The sequence below is a fragment of the Taudactylus pleione genome, unplaced genomic scaffold (assembly GCF_031769625.1).
Source record: "Taudactylus pleione unplaced genomic scaffold, aTauple2 ptg000017l, whole genome shotgun sequence".
NCBI classification, from domain to species: domain Eukaryota; kingdom Metazoa; phylum Chordata; class Amphibia; order Anura; family Myobatrachidae; genus Taudactylus; species Taudactylus pleione.
This window is the reverse complement of record NW_028284419.1, coordinates 1,925,651-1,941,439: the sequence shown is the minus strand read 5'-3', so window position 1 is coordinate 1,941,439 and position 15,789 is coordinate 1,925,651. Positions and strand designations below refer to the sequence as shown.

Sequence of the window (15,789 nt, the reverse complement as noted above, 5' to 3'; positions counted from 1 at the left end):
GAGCCGGGTGCTGCACTGTAGCATTCAGTGCAGCACTTGGCTCCTGACACAGCGAGGGAGCCGGCAGTGCGAATAGACTGGCAGTGAGCATCTCTGGGACCCCCCAGAGAGACTAAAATGGGGGGTTCATGTCACGTGGCCACATCCCCTACACGCAAGGCCATGTCCCTTACCACGCCCCCTTTTTAGCATTGCGCAGCCTTGCTGAGCTCACTACACTACTGAACGCACTGGGTGTCACCCAGTGGAGGGACGCCACTGACTACCAGTCATATGGGGCTGGTGGGTGTTGTACACTGATGTTAGGAAATTTGCAAATCTTTAATGGATTATCAGTTCAGTTAAATAGATTAGAGGTTTCAGTAAATATGATGGCACCAAATCAAATTAAATGGTCAATGTGATAGGCAAAACCAGTGCTGGTGTCCGCCAATCATAAAATATGTGTACAAACAAAAGCACAACCCTGTCCCTACTACATAACTGAAATGATGACAGACAAGCACAATTTAGTTCATTTAATGAGATTTGCTGACTATCTCAATAAATAACTTATTGCCTAGTGGTGTCATGAAAAAATGGTGATAGTCTAGAGTGCCGTAATTCAAGGACATTTGGGAACCACTGACTTAAAGTGTGCACCAGCATTTTCTTTATCCTGTGTGGCACTACAAGTCTCAGCATGGTAGCACCTCTTATTATGTTTAATAATAAGGTAAAGGTTGAGATGTCCTTCTCCCTCATACTAGCACTCCCTCACCTATGTATCCGAAGGTGATTTTAATTATCACAGGTCCTTCATTGCTTTCTACAGATTAGGAGCACTATTATGGTACAGTAAGTCTTTGATAAATTGATATAATATGTTAGTATTAGCCATGTTAGGGACATATCTGAAGATGTTCACCTTGACATGGTGGATGGGCTCACATATGTGGCTAAATATGTGCTAAGAAACTAATTTATATCCCATATTAACTGTATAGTTTATCATAATTGTTTTGACTATCAGTATTCTTATTGCTTAGAGTGTGCATCTGCATTTTCTTTTTCCTTTATGTGTCAGCATGGTAGCACCTCTTATTATGTTTAAAATTAAGTGTGCAGTCCAAACCCACCCACCCCACACCCCTCCGCTATTGCACTGGCTAATATCAGTAAGTCCACCATCAGGCAAACACTGAACATGAATAGTGTGCATGGGAGAAGAGCAAGGAGGAAGCCACTACTTTACATTGCTGCCCCAGAAGACTGCTGGAAGTATATTCCGTGGCGTCTAAAATAGTTTTTTTTTTTGCTTTTTTGTTAAATTCTAAACATTATGTTTGTAGAAAAGCAAATACTGCATTCCAACATAAGAACCTCATCAAACCATGCAGCCAGAGAGAGCGAAATTGCTCCCACACATACTGTACCTGCTATTTCTGCATGGTGTAAAGGTGCATATCCACTAAGCGAGATTTGCAGGCGATCGAACGATAACATTGTCGTTATAGTTCAATAACATGCAAATCGCGCATGCATCGGGCACATTTATGTCGGAAGCGACCAGCGATGCGCACGCCCACTGGTCGTTTTCGACATCTATCATCGCCAGTACATGCTGGTAAACCTGATGATCCCGTCAGGTTCAGCATGTACGGGGATGATGGATGTGCCTACACTGAACGACTGAACGTCGTAATTAGTGCTCTCGTTTCTCCGTCTATTATAGGATACATTGATAAACAGTCCCCATAGACTAACTGTTCAAATAGATTCTACTGCTTAATGTTTTTAATGTATTGCTAAATTAAATCAAATTATGTGGTATGCTATAATATATCATCTTTGTTTTTTTGTATATTTTGCATTTTTTATTTATTTGTATTTTATTTCATTATTTTATTGGTATGCACTGTTTTATTAAACTTTGCGATAATGTTTTGCATAAAAATATATTAAGTATTGCAATAAATAGAACAGTAATAATAATACATACATAGTCAGGTAAGCCTATGACCCTCATAGGCAAACGCAGGGGGGTTTCCATCTGCCTGGAAACCCCCCTCCCCAGCCTACACCATGATCACAATAGAAATAATAATATAATAGAATTTTAATAGTGCTGCATGTTCTTCACAGTATCACAAATGAAATAATTAGCACCACCTGTGTAACTTTTAACATGTATCAGTCATTAATAAATAACCTGTGCACCAACTAGGAGATCTGGAAAACATTCACTGTTAGGGATGTGCTGCTATAGAGCTCAATATGTACATATATGTCCAGGGCAATGCTAGGTCCTTCTGCTGCTGCTCCAGGCTCCAGGACTTGCTCTAATACTCTGGAATGGTGCCCACTTCTAAAATAAAAACATTCAGCTCAGGCAGGATGGCCCTACTGTTGCATTTAATGGCTTACTGTGATCTCTGGTCCTCTATATGCTGGAATTATGATACACAATATATATTGTATGACGCATATTAAAGTAGGTTAAGTGGTAATTCTACCCTCTTCATGGACAGGCCACACTCACTCTAAAATCAAGTATTTGGAAACCCCCCTCTCGAAATCCTGCGCACACCTCAGTTTACCTCATAACAATGAATGGAATAGCGTGACTGGCCCCTCCCAGTAATGCTTGTTATTCCATCTCAAAGTCAGGAGGAGATTTAACTCTTTTTACCTGTGTGAGAAAGCCAACAGCACATACAAAGGTAAGATATGAATTTCTTTACAGAGAGGAAAGAGGTGTTTTTTTAAAAAAAAGCAGTTAATTATGAAAGAAATGTACCTTTATTTATAAATATGACAATTACAATATGCTCGGCATCCCAGAGAGGTGAACAATAGCACATGCAAGGGAATTATAATTACATACCGTATGTAAGTGCAACACTAGATAAAGAGGAATCATTTATTCTTCATTCATAAAGGCATACTGTATACTGTATTATACATCTGTAAGCATGGACCTGCTAGATCAATTTCAGTCATTGTATTAAAGAACAACAGCTTCATGTAAAATAATTGCACCACAATAAAAATGCTATTTTAAAGTAACTAAATATTTTAAAACATTTTCTGAACTACTGCAGAATTACTTTATAGAACGTGATTATTATAACCGATATGCATCTGCATATAATTTCACAATGCTATCCCTCTGCCTGGCGAAATCTATAACATTTAAAAAAGCACTTTTAGATATACAGTAGCTCCCTCTGTTCTAAGCCATAGTAATGCTGAATTTATTTTGCATGTGTGGGTGCAATATAGTTTACAAAACCTTTGCGCTAATGACGATGATTAGCATTTTTGTATCCATTAATTAATTTGATGTAGATAAAAATATTAAGAAGAAACCTGAATAATTACTAAAAATCTGATTAATCAAATTGCAATATTAAAAAGAAAAAGAAAAAATAATTTGTATATGAAGCTTCCGATTTAGGGCCATATTCAATTGCCTGCGAAAAGCCGTTCTTGTCGAAAAGTTTTCGCCGATGACGTAATTTCGCCTGTCGGAATCTTTCCGCCATATTCAATTGCAAAGACTTTTCACCGGTGTGAAAAGTGTGCACCTTGTAACCGGCGGAAAAGATTCATCTGTGAATGGAGGCGGAAAAAAGTGCAGAATCAGGGTTCTGGGTTGGAAAGTTGCGGGAACACACCTGCAGCCTTGGGACAGTCCCATAAAGGTAAACTGCGTCAGAAAATATTAAAAAAATACTTTAGAACACCCAAAAAAAGTACTTTCGTTTTTGGGGGCGAAAAAAAACAAAGTTGGGGGACAAACTTAAAAACTAGCGAAATTGACTCCAGGGGGTCCCCCAAGTATGCTCAAACTTGTTTTTGGTTTGCAGGTTCATGTTGAAGGTGCGTTTTTTACATTTTTTTAAAAACGCACTTTAGCGATTTTTAACCATGCTTGCATCCATTTTCATGTACGCCAAATTTGCTGGGACTTTTTGCAATTGAATAGGGCGAATCGCGGTGACGAGCGCGATACTTTTCCAGAACCTAAATTGGCGATGATGGCGAAAACTCCGGCATGCGAAAAGTCCAGTACTTTTTGCTGACAATTGAATACGTGCTGTAGTGACAGCAAACATTAACTTTGTGCTGACCAATTCTCTGCATTAGATTGAAGGTGATTTAACCCATTTCTTTTTACAGGCTGTACAGAATGTGACTACTGATCAAACAGGTGCACGTCTAAAATTACCATTGGTGATACTTTCGGTTGTTTTGCACAAATCTTTTTAAGGTGATGCCACAACATTTCTAGGTTTAAGTGCAAAACTTTAACTTGTCCATTCTGTAATGTATTGATAATAAGAAGAAAGAAAGAGACTGTTTGCAGGATGCATTAATATCTGAACATATAATATAATATGTTTACATTTTATTTTGGTCATTGAAATTTGGTCATTGTTCTACCACATAAGCTTAAAATAGAAGATAAAGCTGTGCATATAATGTACTTATAATAACAAACAATTATTAAAAAACTAACCTTTATTATTTCAGGTAAAAAAAAAAACATTTGTTTGAGCATTCTAAAGTAGAAAAGAAACAGCGGAATATAATAAAATACAATAGGAAAAGTAAGTTGTGTTAAAATCTTTATCTGCATATTCCCATAATTATATACTGTGGGGCATATTCAATTAGCCGCTATAAGTCGGAAACTTTTCGCAGCCCTATTTTTTGCAATCATCACTGATTTTACCTGCAGAAAAGTTTTGTGCGCATCCCCGCTATTCATCATATTCAATTCTAAAGGACGCGAATACGTGTCCCGGCGAAACTCAAACATGCGAAAAGTGCTGTCAGTTTTGGGGAAATAAGCCTGACACCCCCCAAAAGATGCACTAACATTGGGAATCACTATAGATGTCCCCGAGGGATGCAATCGGGAAACCGGCTGTCTTAATCCCGACAGCCGGCTTCCCGACTGCTTTATCCCGGTGAGGGTTAAATGACAGGCGTCTACATCTAGACGCCTGTCATTTTCCCGATGCCGGGAGACCGGCGCCCAGCATCCCGATTGAAGGGGTGCCAGGCGCTGCGAGCGGACAGCCGTGGGGGGGGGGTAGGTTTAGGGCACCTGGGGGGGGACTTAGGGTTAGGCACCCCCCCAGGAGGGTTAGGCTAGGGGGAGGGAGGGTTAGGCACCCCCGGGGGGGACTTAGGGTTAGGCACCCCACTGGTGGACTTAGGTTTAGGCAGCGGGAAAGGGGGGGGGTTAGGGTTAGGCACTTAGAGGGGGGATTAGGTTTAGGTACTTGGGGGGGAGGTTAAGGTTAGGCACCCCTAAGGAGGGTTAGGGTTAGGGGGTTAGGTTAGGTTAGTTTCTACTTACGTTTAGGAACGAACGGGATTTCCCGTTCGGCCTTCCGCTGTCGGCCTTCCGCTGCCGGGAACTCTGCTTCTGTTGGCCTGCCGCTCCTGGGATTCGAACTGCGGCGGTATTTCATACCGATCCCGTCCCCGATTAGCCCCCCTGGAGCTATTTGGGGGACTTAAGTGCTGTCAATTGTCTCTATTTAGCGCCTTTGCACAAGTGGTGAAGAATAGCATTTAGCAGGTTTCTTTTGAGAAAACGGGTGCAAGCATTGTATAAAATCGCAAAAGTGAAGTTTTAAAAAACATAAAAAATGCACCTCCAGCAAGCACCTGCAATCTAAAAAACACCTCCCCCATACTTGCAGACCCACCAAAAGCTTATTTCGCTAGTTTTTAAGTTTGTACCCCAACTTTGAACTTTTTTGCCCCTTTTTCAAAGTAATTTTTTGGGGGGTTCCTCTTTTATTTTGGGGGGGGGTTGATGCAGTTAACCTTTGGGGGGCTGTCCCAAGGGTGCAGGGTGGTTTCCCCACCTTTGCACCCCAAAACTGCAATTCTGCACTTTTTTTCGGCACCTATTCATAAGCGAATCTCTTTTGCCTATTACATTGCATTGCGTTTTCGTGTCAACGAAAAGTCTTTGGAATTGAATACGGAGGAAACTGTCACACTGGCGAAAACTCGCAATCATCAATACTTTTCCGCAGTTTCTGATTTATCGTGGCTAATTGAATACAGCCCTGTATCTTGACAATTGTGCATGGTTTGTATGTAAGTTTGTATAAATTAATAAACATTTTCAAGTGCTTGTCTTTGTATGTAACATTTTGTAGCAAGCCTTTTTCTCTTTGAAAACTTTTCTTGGATCTGAGTAATACCGCTTTTACACCTAAATTCCGGGGCTGACCTGGAAGTTGGAACAGGGTTCCAAACCAGATCAGACCCGGAATTTAGCCGGCGCCGACCCAGGATATTCCCTAGTCGGCGCCGTTCACACCGGAGCCGGGTCTGCAGAGACTTGACTCTTCCAGGGTGGAAGTGGACACTTGGAGATGACATCATCTCCAAGTGCCACTGAAGCCGGCCAACCGGTCATTGGCCAAACGGTCATCGTGACCGGATTAACGCCGTTTACACTGCAGGGTTTCACTGGTCATTCCCGTGTTAAATCCTGCAAGTTACTTGGGTTGGATTGCCAGCTCACTCGACACAGGATTCCAACCATGTCCCCTTTTACACCAAGGAGCTACCCGGGTTAACCCTGCAATAACCCGGGTTTTAGCTCTAGTGTGAAAGGGTTATAAGGGGAGAATGTGTGTGCTAGGAATGGATGTCAAACCAACATTTAATGGCTAATTCTGAAAACAATGTCCAAAAATAAGGATCACATGCAATATTATTATCAGATTTATATCATAGTTTTTAGCAGCAGTTAGAATGCAAAAACCACACCACATTGCATGTATACCTATATTACTTTGCAGATAATTAATGACGTTGTTCCAGTGTAATGTCAGGTAGATTAATTCCTGGGGGAGTTGCGTTGTAGCGCTTGGCCACTAATTGCAATTATAGCCTATAAAGCTAATGCTTAATTCATAGAAAGAGAGAGGGTTCCCAAAGCACTGTGTGGATTTATTGTGTGCAAGATTAATAATAAATGAGCTTCTTTTTTAATCAAAAATGTAAATTTTATATAATCCAAGGAAGGTTTCCAAAATATAGCCACAGAGCATTATTATACTCCGATTTCAACAAAACAAAAAAAACAATGGGCCATATTCAATATGGGGCGAAAAGCCCGTTGTCGACGATAATTTATCGCCGATGATGACATTTTTGCCTGTTTCACTTATCCCCATATTCAATTTGAAAGACTTTTCGCACGTGCGAAAACTCTATGTAAAAAACGGGGATAAGTTTTCACCACTGCAGATGTGGAGAACAAAAGTGCAGAATTGGGGTTTGGGGGTGCAGAATAAAAGAAAAAATAGCCTGCAGCCTTTGAAATGTCCCCTTAATGTAATCTGTGTAAAAAAAAAAAAAAAAATCCTTAGGACACCCCAAAAAAGGTACTTTCATTTTGGGGGTGAAAAAAAATGTTGGGTAACATACTTAAAAACTAGCGAAATTGCCTCAGTGGGGGTCCCCATGTATGCAGCAGGTGTTTTCTAAAATGTGGCTGGTAGCGGCAGGCAAAATTTTTAAGAATTGAAAAAAAATTACTTTAGGGACTTAAATATATGCTTGCATCCATTTTCATGTACCCCAAATTTGATGGGACTGCGGCTATTTAAAAACCCCAATTATCTTCAGCAGGCCAAATAGGGGGTGCCCATAGTGATCCCCCATGCCAGACCATCTTTTGGGGGGGACTGCATGATTTCCCCAAAAACTGACAGGACTTTACGATACTTACCTTTCCGTCGGGTCCCGTTTTCGCCGGATCCTAATTGAATATGGAGATAAGCGGGCATGTGCCCGATACTTTATCCCTGTAAAAAACGGCAATGATGGCGAAAACTACGACCTCTGACTTTTCGCCTCAAATTGAATATGGCCCAATGTAGCAAATCTAAAAGATATCAGTTCCTAACTAAAGGAATAATTCCAGAGCCTAATATTAAACAATTGATCAGGACACAGCATTTTGCTGGAATGCACTTTTCTCAGGGCATTAGTGATCAGACCTTATTTAAACCATTGTAAATTTTTCAGTGCATGTCAAAGTGGGTGTGTCTACCCTAAATATTACACATGATTGTTTAATGGAGGATCTGAATCAGTCTAACTGATTGGTATATTGTAATGAAAGATTACTTTTAGAATTCAATGTCCATCTCTGGAGAGCGAGAAGATTTTTTCTTTCTATTTTGCATAAAATCGCTACAATCATCCGTTTTGCAATACTTAAAGCCACGGCATTTCAAAGCTCTAGTATTGGGACCAGGAGTCATTGCAGTGACATTTAGGGGCATAATTATTAAATACATTTTGCAAGAAATACCGGCAAAATGTAAGCATCCCCTGGATGTATTATGGGGTATCGCAGTAGTTTCTATGGGGGGGCACTATATTTTAAAATTTGCCAACCTCAGGAATGATAAGCATTCCGGGGTTTAGCTCTGGAAGCTAACGCCATCTTAAGTTGCTGTTAGCCATTGTAGTCTATAGGCTACACATCGCAGAATATACCAGGAGATGGTCACTCACACATGTGCAGTCCAGGGGTAGTCCAGTCCATGCACAGTCCAGGGCAGGACCAGGGGACAATTAATGTGTAGGATACTCATGTAATCTTGGGTCATTTTCCACTTATTTTGGAAGTATGGCATTAAAACAGGATGTAGTTATGTGACCGGCAGCCACAAAGCTGCTGGTCACAATCTTGACGGCAGAATGCCGGCTAGGGATTCATGATAGGCATCAAAATACTGACGCCTATCATAATTCCGATGCCGGAATCCAGGACGACGCATGCCCAAACTAGGTAGGTCCAGGGCGCCCGTCCTGTTGGCCGCGGGGGGAGAGGGATAGCTTTAGGGCAATTAGCGGAGTTAGCATTAGGTTTTGGGGGTAGAGTTTAGGGTAAGGCACCTCTAGAGGGGGAGGGGGTTAGGATTAGGCACCCCCAGGAAGAGGTTAAGATTAGGCACCCCCTCCAGGAGGGTTAGGTTTAGGGAGCGGTAAGGGGGGTTAGGCACCCCCGGGGGGTGGTTAAGGTTAGGCACCACTAAGGGATGGTTAGGGTTAGGGGGTGGACAGCATAGGCAAATGCAGGGGGGGTGTCCGTCTCCCTGGAAACCCCCCTCCCCAGCCCACACCATGACAACAATAGAAATAGTAATATAATAGAATTTTACTAGTGCTGCATATTCTTCACAGTATCACAAATGAAATAATTAGCACCACCTGTGTAACTTTTAACATGTATCAGTCAGTAATAAATAACCTGTGCACCAACTAAGAGAAACACCAACTAGGAAAAATTCACTGTTAGGGATGTGCTGCTATAGAGCTCAATATGTACATATATGTCCAGGGCAGTGCTAGGTTCTGCTGCTGCTCCCAGACTTGCTCCCATGCTCTGGAATGGTGAGCACATCTAAAATAAAAACATTCAGCTCAGGCAGGATGGCCCTAGTGCTGCATTTAATGGCTTACTGTGATTCCTGGTCCTCTATATGCTGGAATTATGACACACAATATACTTTGTATGACGCATATTAAAGCTGGTTAAGTGCTAATTCTACCCTACTTATGGACTGGCCACACACACTCTAAAATCAAGCATTTGGAAACCCCCCTCTAGAAATCCTGCATTTGCCACTTGACAGGGGAGGTTACTTACCTGCCTCTGTCAGGATTTTCATCCTGTTGGGCAGCCACTGTCGGGATTTGAACCGGCATTTCAATCCCATTCCCGTTAAAACAAGAGTACATTTGATTTGTATCAGATTTTTTTCTCTATTGCTTCTGTCTGGGTCCATTGATCATAAATTTTAATTTTTATTAAAGAGAGATCAGTCGGACGATATGAAATCTGCAAAAATCAATAGCTCATACTGTGGGCCATATTCAATATTCAATATGGGGCGAAAAGTCAATTTTCGCCTGTTCAAATTATCCCCATATTCAATTTCAAAGACTTTTCGCCGGTGCGAAAAGTCTTTGTTAAAAAACGGGGATAAGTTTTCACCATGTAATACATGGTGAAAAAAAGTGCAGAATTGGGGTTTAGGGGTGCAGACTAAAAAAAATAGCCTGCACCCCGGGATTGTCCCCTAAAAGACATCTGTGTCAAAATTAAAAAAAAAAAAAACCCCAGGACACCCCAAAAACTGTACTTTAATTTTGGGGTAAAAAAAAAAAAATGGGGAACATAGTTGCAAACCAGTTAAAATGAAGCAGGGGGGGTTTCCATGTATGCGGCAGGTGTGTTCTAGAATGCAGCTGTTAGTGGCAGGTGCATTTTTGAAGAATTTTGTAAAATCCTTTTAGGGACTTAAAAATATGCTTTCACCCATTTTCATGTACCCCAAATTTGATGGAAATAGTTTTTTTTCCCCAAAAAATAAGCTAATGCTATTCTTCACCACCTCCTTCAAAGCTGCATTTATGCTATTTAAAAACCCTGACAATCTTCAGAAGGCCAAATCGGGGGTACCCGTAGTGACATCTTTTGGGGGGTGACAGGCTGATTTCCCCATAAACTGACAGGAGTTTTCGATACTTGCCTTTCCGCCGGGTCCCGTTTTCGCCGAATTGTAATTGAATACGGGGGTAAGCGGGCACGCACCCGATACTTTATCCCCATCAAGAGCAGCGATGATGGTGAAAAGTCCCACCTCTGACTTTTTGCCCCATAGTGAATACGGGCTTGTATATGAAACCTACAATATTAATAGGCCAAATGTAATAGGTAGTCAGTTTTGGTAACAGTACAAACTCGCACTTTCTCGTACTTTTTAAAAGTGCGAGTTTGTACTGCAACTCGCACATGTAATAGCCTGTGAACTTTTCAGCTCCAGGCTACTACATATGCGAGTTTAGGTGAGTTTAGGACTATGTAAACTGACACCTTTTAATGCGAGCAGCCTTAAAAGGTGCGAGTTTTAGAGAAGCCAACAGTGAGATCTGTGATGGCTTCTGTCTGTATTTTTAATAAAAAAGAGGTGCAGCCCCCACCCCAAAGTCTAACCAGCCCTGGGCTTTCTAAAGCCTGTCCTGGTTCTAAAATACAGGGGACAAAATGCGTAGGGGTCCCCTGTATATTAAGAACCAGCATAGGGTTTTCCTGAGCCGGTCCTGGTTTTGGAAAAACAGGGGACAAAACAAGTAGGGGTCCGCTGAAAATTCCAAAACCAGCACCGAGCTCTTTCTAGAGGGGGGGGGGGGTAATGCCACAGCCAGGGAAAACCTTTCACCGGTTTCCCCGGCCAAACCATTAACCCTGACCGCTAGTCAGCCCAGGCCTCTCTGGGGAGTTGGGGAACCCCCAATAAAGGGGTCCCCCTCTCCAGGGTACCCCAGGCCTAGACAGATAGCCCGTGGCGGTGGGTGCCAAGTTGATAGTGTAATTGTGTATAGCGTATATTAAAGGGTTAAATATTGTCTTTAGATGTGGAACTACACGTACCAGCAAGCCTCCCCCGCATACTGGTATTTGTAGAATCACAAATACCAGCATGCGGGGCATTACAGGCCCGCTGGCACTTGTAGTTCCACAACTAAAGAAATACGTAAAAGAACACAAACACACACCATGATAGTAAAACTTTAATAAGACATACCTGCACACTCACACATACTCACCTAGGATCCGAAGTAATCCATAGGGGTACCTGAAAAAAAAATCCATACTCACCTCTCTTATGCGTAGATCGTGTCCTCTTGTCCAAGTAGGCATCGAAAGGGTTAAAATAACAAACCTGAAAAACCTGTACCATGCTGTACTGAGTAAAGGTATGTGTGTGTACCCATAACTTTACTCCGCGTAAATGAGCGGGGCACACGTGTGCCCAGTCATTGAAGGAGCCACCAGCCAATCAACGGGCATCTCCGTCGGAGCAGCTCGCTGTTTGGCTGAATGCGGTCAGCCTGTCTTCCCTATAGACTTCAACGGGGAGTATTCGCCATTCTGTATTCTCCCAGTATTCTGGGAACCGCAACATCTTAACCACAAGGTTAATTGAGGTTAACCTTGTGGTTTCATCTTTGATACAATGTTGCAACATTGTATCATACTGGGGCTGGTATGGCTTTGGGAGGGGGCTGCATGTGATTTAAAAAACAAAAACAAAAAAAACTTTGACATAAGTACACACAGAAACATGCACGTATCTCATAGATATGTGCATGTTTCTGTGTTAATCTGACCTGCTCAGGATATACTCGCTATCCTGAAGCAGGCCTATTATTTGGGGTCTTTTGGTTATCTCTTTTTTGCGAGTCTAAAACAGACAGCCTATTACATTGGGCGAGTTGATTGTTTTCAATGTGAAAACATCTGGATGTGAGTTTGAAAATGGGGATTTTTAGTAACTCTGAAAAATGGGAGTTTTAATGAACTGACACCCTATTACTTTGGAGAGTTGTGAAAAATTGCGAGTTTAGCACAAAACTCGCAATTTACCAAAACAGACACCCTATTACATTTGGCTCTTTGTCTGTGTTTGGGCAGTGTTATTGATAAATACTAAAGACATATTACCATGCAGAATGCATGAAAATATAATTACCTGTAAATAGAGAAGAAAATGCAAAATAAAAGTGTGAATGAAGCATAACTACAAACATACATTTTCATCCTCTTTATCAAATGGTTATAACTTATTTCCTGCTGCATACAGACAGCAAATATCTATGGGCCTGATAAAGAGGTGGATGCAAGTAAGACATCGGGCACAAGTGCCCACAGACATTATGTTCAAATATAGTGCCTGTGTTTGTGGCACTGCAGGTGCCAGCATGCACACGAGTGGTAGTGCATACTGTCATTAGTATTCTCATATGAATCAGCACTACCCTCACTACAGCCTAACCCTTACCGCAGCCTAATCCTAGCCCAACCATAACCACAGCCTCACCTTAACTGCAGCCTAACCCTATCCGCAGCTTAATCCTAGCCCTAACCTCACAACAGCCTTACCCTAACTGCAGCCTAATCATAACCTAACTACAGTCTAAACCTAACTGCAGCCTAACCCTAACTGCAGCCTAATTATAACCCTACCCTAACTTTAACCTAACAATAACTGCAGCCTGACCCTACCCTAACTACAGGATACCCCTAACCGCAGCCTAATCCTATTCCTAACTCTACCCTTACTACAGCCTAATCCTAACCCTACCATAACCACAGCCTCACCTTAAATGCAGCCTAACCCTAACCGCAGCTTAATACCAACCCTTCCCTCACAACAGCCTTACTCTAACCGCAGCCTAATCCTAACCTAACTACAGTCTAACCCTAACTGCAGCCTAACCTGAACCACAGCCTACTTCTAACACTACCCTAACTGTAACCTAACCCTAACCGCAGCCTAACCCTACCCTAACTACAGGATAACCCTAACTGCAACCTAACCGCAGCCTAATTCTAACCCTACCCTAGCTTTAACCTAACCCTAGCCTCAGCCTAACCCTACCCTAACTACAGGATAACCCTAACCGCAGCCAAATCCTAACTTCATTCTAACTACAGAATAACCATTTTGCAGACTAATCCTAACCCTACCGTAACTGCAGCCTTATCCTAATGGCAGCCTAACCATAACTTCAGCCTAATACTAACCCTAAATTCATGTGTCGACATTCTGTTTGACATATTGAATATGTAAATGTTGACATTACGAAAGTTGACATTATGAACATGTTTACATCCTTCGGTACTCTTCATTTCTAATATAAAGGGCCTCCGTTATCAATGAGTGACATTCTTGTTATCACCCTTTACTAATCTTAAATGGGGCTCCAACTAATCAGCTCTTGTCATTTTTCAAAAACATGAGTTAGGAGCTGATTGGTTGGAGCACAATTTATGATTAGTAATGAGTGATAACAAGAATATAACTCATTGATAAATATGGCCATAGTTACTACATATAATTAATAAATTACAATTGTAACATGTACAGTACTGTAAGTGATTTCAAGTGCCTTCATGTTGGGGGAACAGGATTCACTGGTACTGTAGCTCTGACCCAGGATGAGGCTGTGTTGGTGCCTGTGTGGGGAAGGGGGGCAAGCGGGGTCAGGGGTGTCGCGGATGGGGAGGGAGTTTGGAGCTGTGAGTGGAAAGAGAACAGGATAGGGTAACCTGTGTTGGGAGGGTGGGAGACGGGGGTGCCAAAGATGGGAGGAGTTTGGAGCTGTGAGGGGAAAGAGAACAGAAGAGAGGAACCTGTGTGGGGGAAGGAGAGGGGTGCCGTGGATGGGGGAGTCTGAAGATGTGAGTGGAGAGAGAGCAGAAGAGGGGAACCTGAGTGTGGGAAAGGGTGCTGTGAATGGGGCAAGTAGTGCACAAGAGAGGAACTTAAAAGGAGGAGGGGTGTGGTGGAAGGGGGAGGTTGGCTCTGTGAGGGAATAGAGACCAGAAGAAGGGAACCTGTGTGGGGGAGAGGGAGGTGCTGGGGAAGGGGTGAGTTGGCTCTGTGAAGGGAGAGAGCAGAAGAAAGAAACCTGTGTGAGGGAGATGAGGGGGAGTCCTGAGAGTCTGTCACAGATGGGGGGGCTGGAGCTGTGAGGGCAGTTAGAGCAGAAGAGGGTAACCTGTCTGGATGAAAGGTGGTGCAGATGGGGGAGGGGTTAGATGTGTGAGGAGAGAGAGAGCAGAAGAAAGAAACCTGTGGGGGGCTTTGGATCTGTGAGGGGAGAGAGAGCAGGAGAAAATAACCTGTTTGGGGGTGAGTGGGGGGGTTGGGGGGTAACAAGACTGGAGGAGGGGTTGGATCTGTTAGAGAAGAGAGTAGAAGATTAGAACCTGTGTGGGGAAGAGCTGGGGATGGGGGTCGGGGAGTACCGCAGATGGAGGAGGGGTTAAATCTGTGAAGGGAGAGCGATCAGAAGAATAGAACCTGTGTGGGCCAGGCATGGGAATGATTGGGTCTGTGAGGGGAGAGAGAGTAGAGCTGTGAGGGGAAATCTGAAGAGGAGAACATGTGTAGGGGAGGTGTTGGATCTGTGAAGGGAGAGAGAGTAGATCTGCAGGCCTCTGACAGGCGTCGGCGGGCTGCCAGTGCCTGTCAGAAATAAAAAAAATTGTGAAACAGTATTGGGGGCAGAGCCAGATGATGGCATTCAGCTTAACAGTTCGGTCGGCCTCCCGGGAAACTTCCCAGTGACCTTAACAGCCAATCCGCCCCTGCCTATACCCAATATAGATGTAGTTGCCATAGAAGCCTATTGGCTTCTTTTTGCATAACTCCCCGAGAGAGATCCGGTTCTATTGGGAGAGCTATCCTTTGCATTTTTAATCACAATTATACATTTATACGGCATTAATGAACGCTGCTATGCATGCATTGAATGCAGAATGTATTGCATGTAGTGATGTGCGCTGACCCCTGTTTTTTGGTTTTAGTTTTGGATCTGGATTCATCTTCATGTTTTGGTTTTGGTTTTAATTTTGCAAAACCACCCTCAAGTGTTTTAGTTTTTGTTTTGGTTCTGGATTTTCCTTTTTTTTTAAATAAGTTTTTAAAAACAGCTAAAATCATGTAATATATTTTTAATCCAAAAGCCGAAATTTGGATTTAGAATCTGAATTCCGAACCGCTGGAAGATCAGAACCGCTATTCGGATTTATCCGGATCTCCACAGATTAGAACAGCGGCTCAGATCTATCCGGATTCACGCAATTCTGGTGGATTCGGATTTCTGGACAACCGAACCACACATCTCTAATTGCATGCAATATACGCTGCATTATACATCCCGCCCAGTGTCTTT

General features: G+C 42.6%; 1 protein-coding gene across 3 annotated transcripts in view; it reads left to right on the top strand.

The window, feature by feature from the left end:
• Positions 1-2,682: 2,682 nt before the first annotated feature.
• Positions 2,683-15,789, top strand: part of LOC148540745 (ferric reductase 1-like) — a 218,109-nt gene continuing 205,002 nt past the window's right edge. Inside the window, exon 1 of one of the 3 annotated variants that reach the window (XM_088481538.1) lies at positions 2,683-2,702. The gene's annotated coding sequence lies outside the window, so the exon portion shown is untranslated. Of the gene's footprint in view, positions 2,703-4,164; positions 4,196-15,789 lie in introns of those variants that run through there. The other 2 variants (XM_088481552.1, XM_088481545.1) reach the window with 2 other exon arrangements.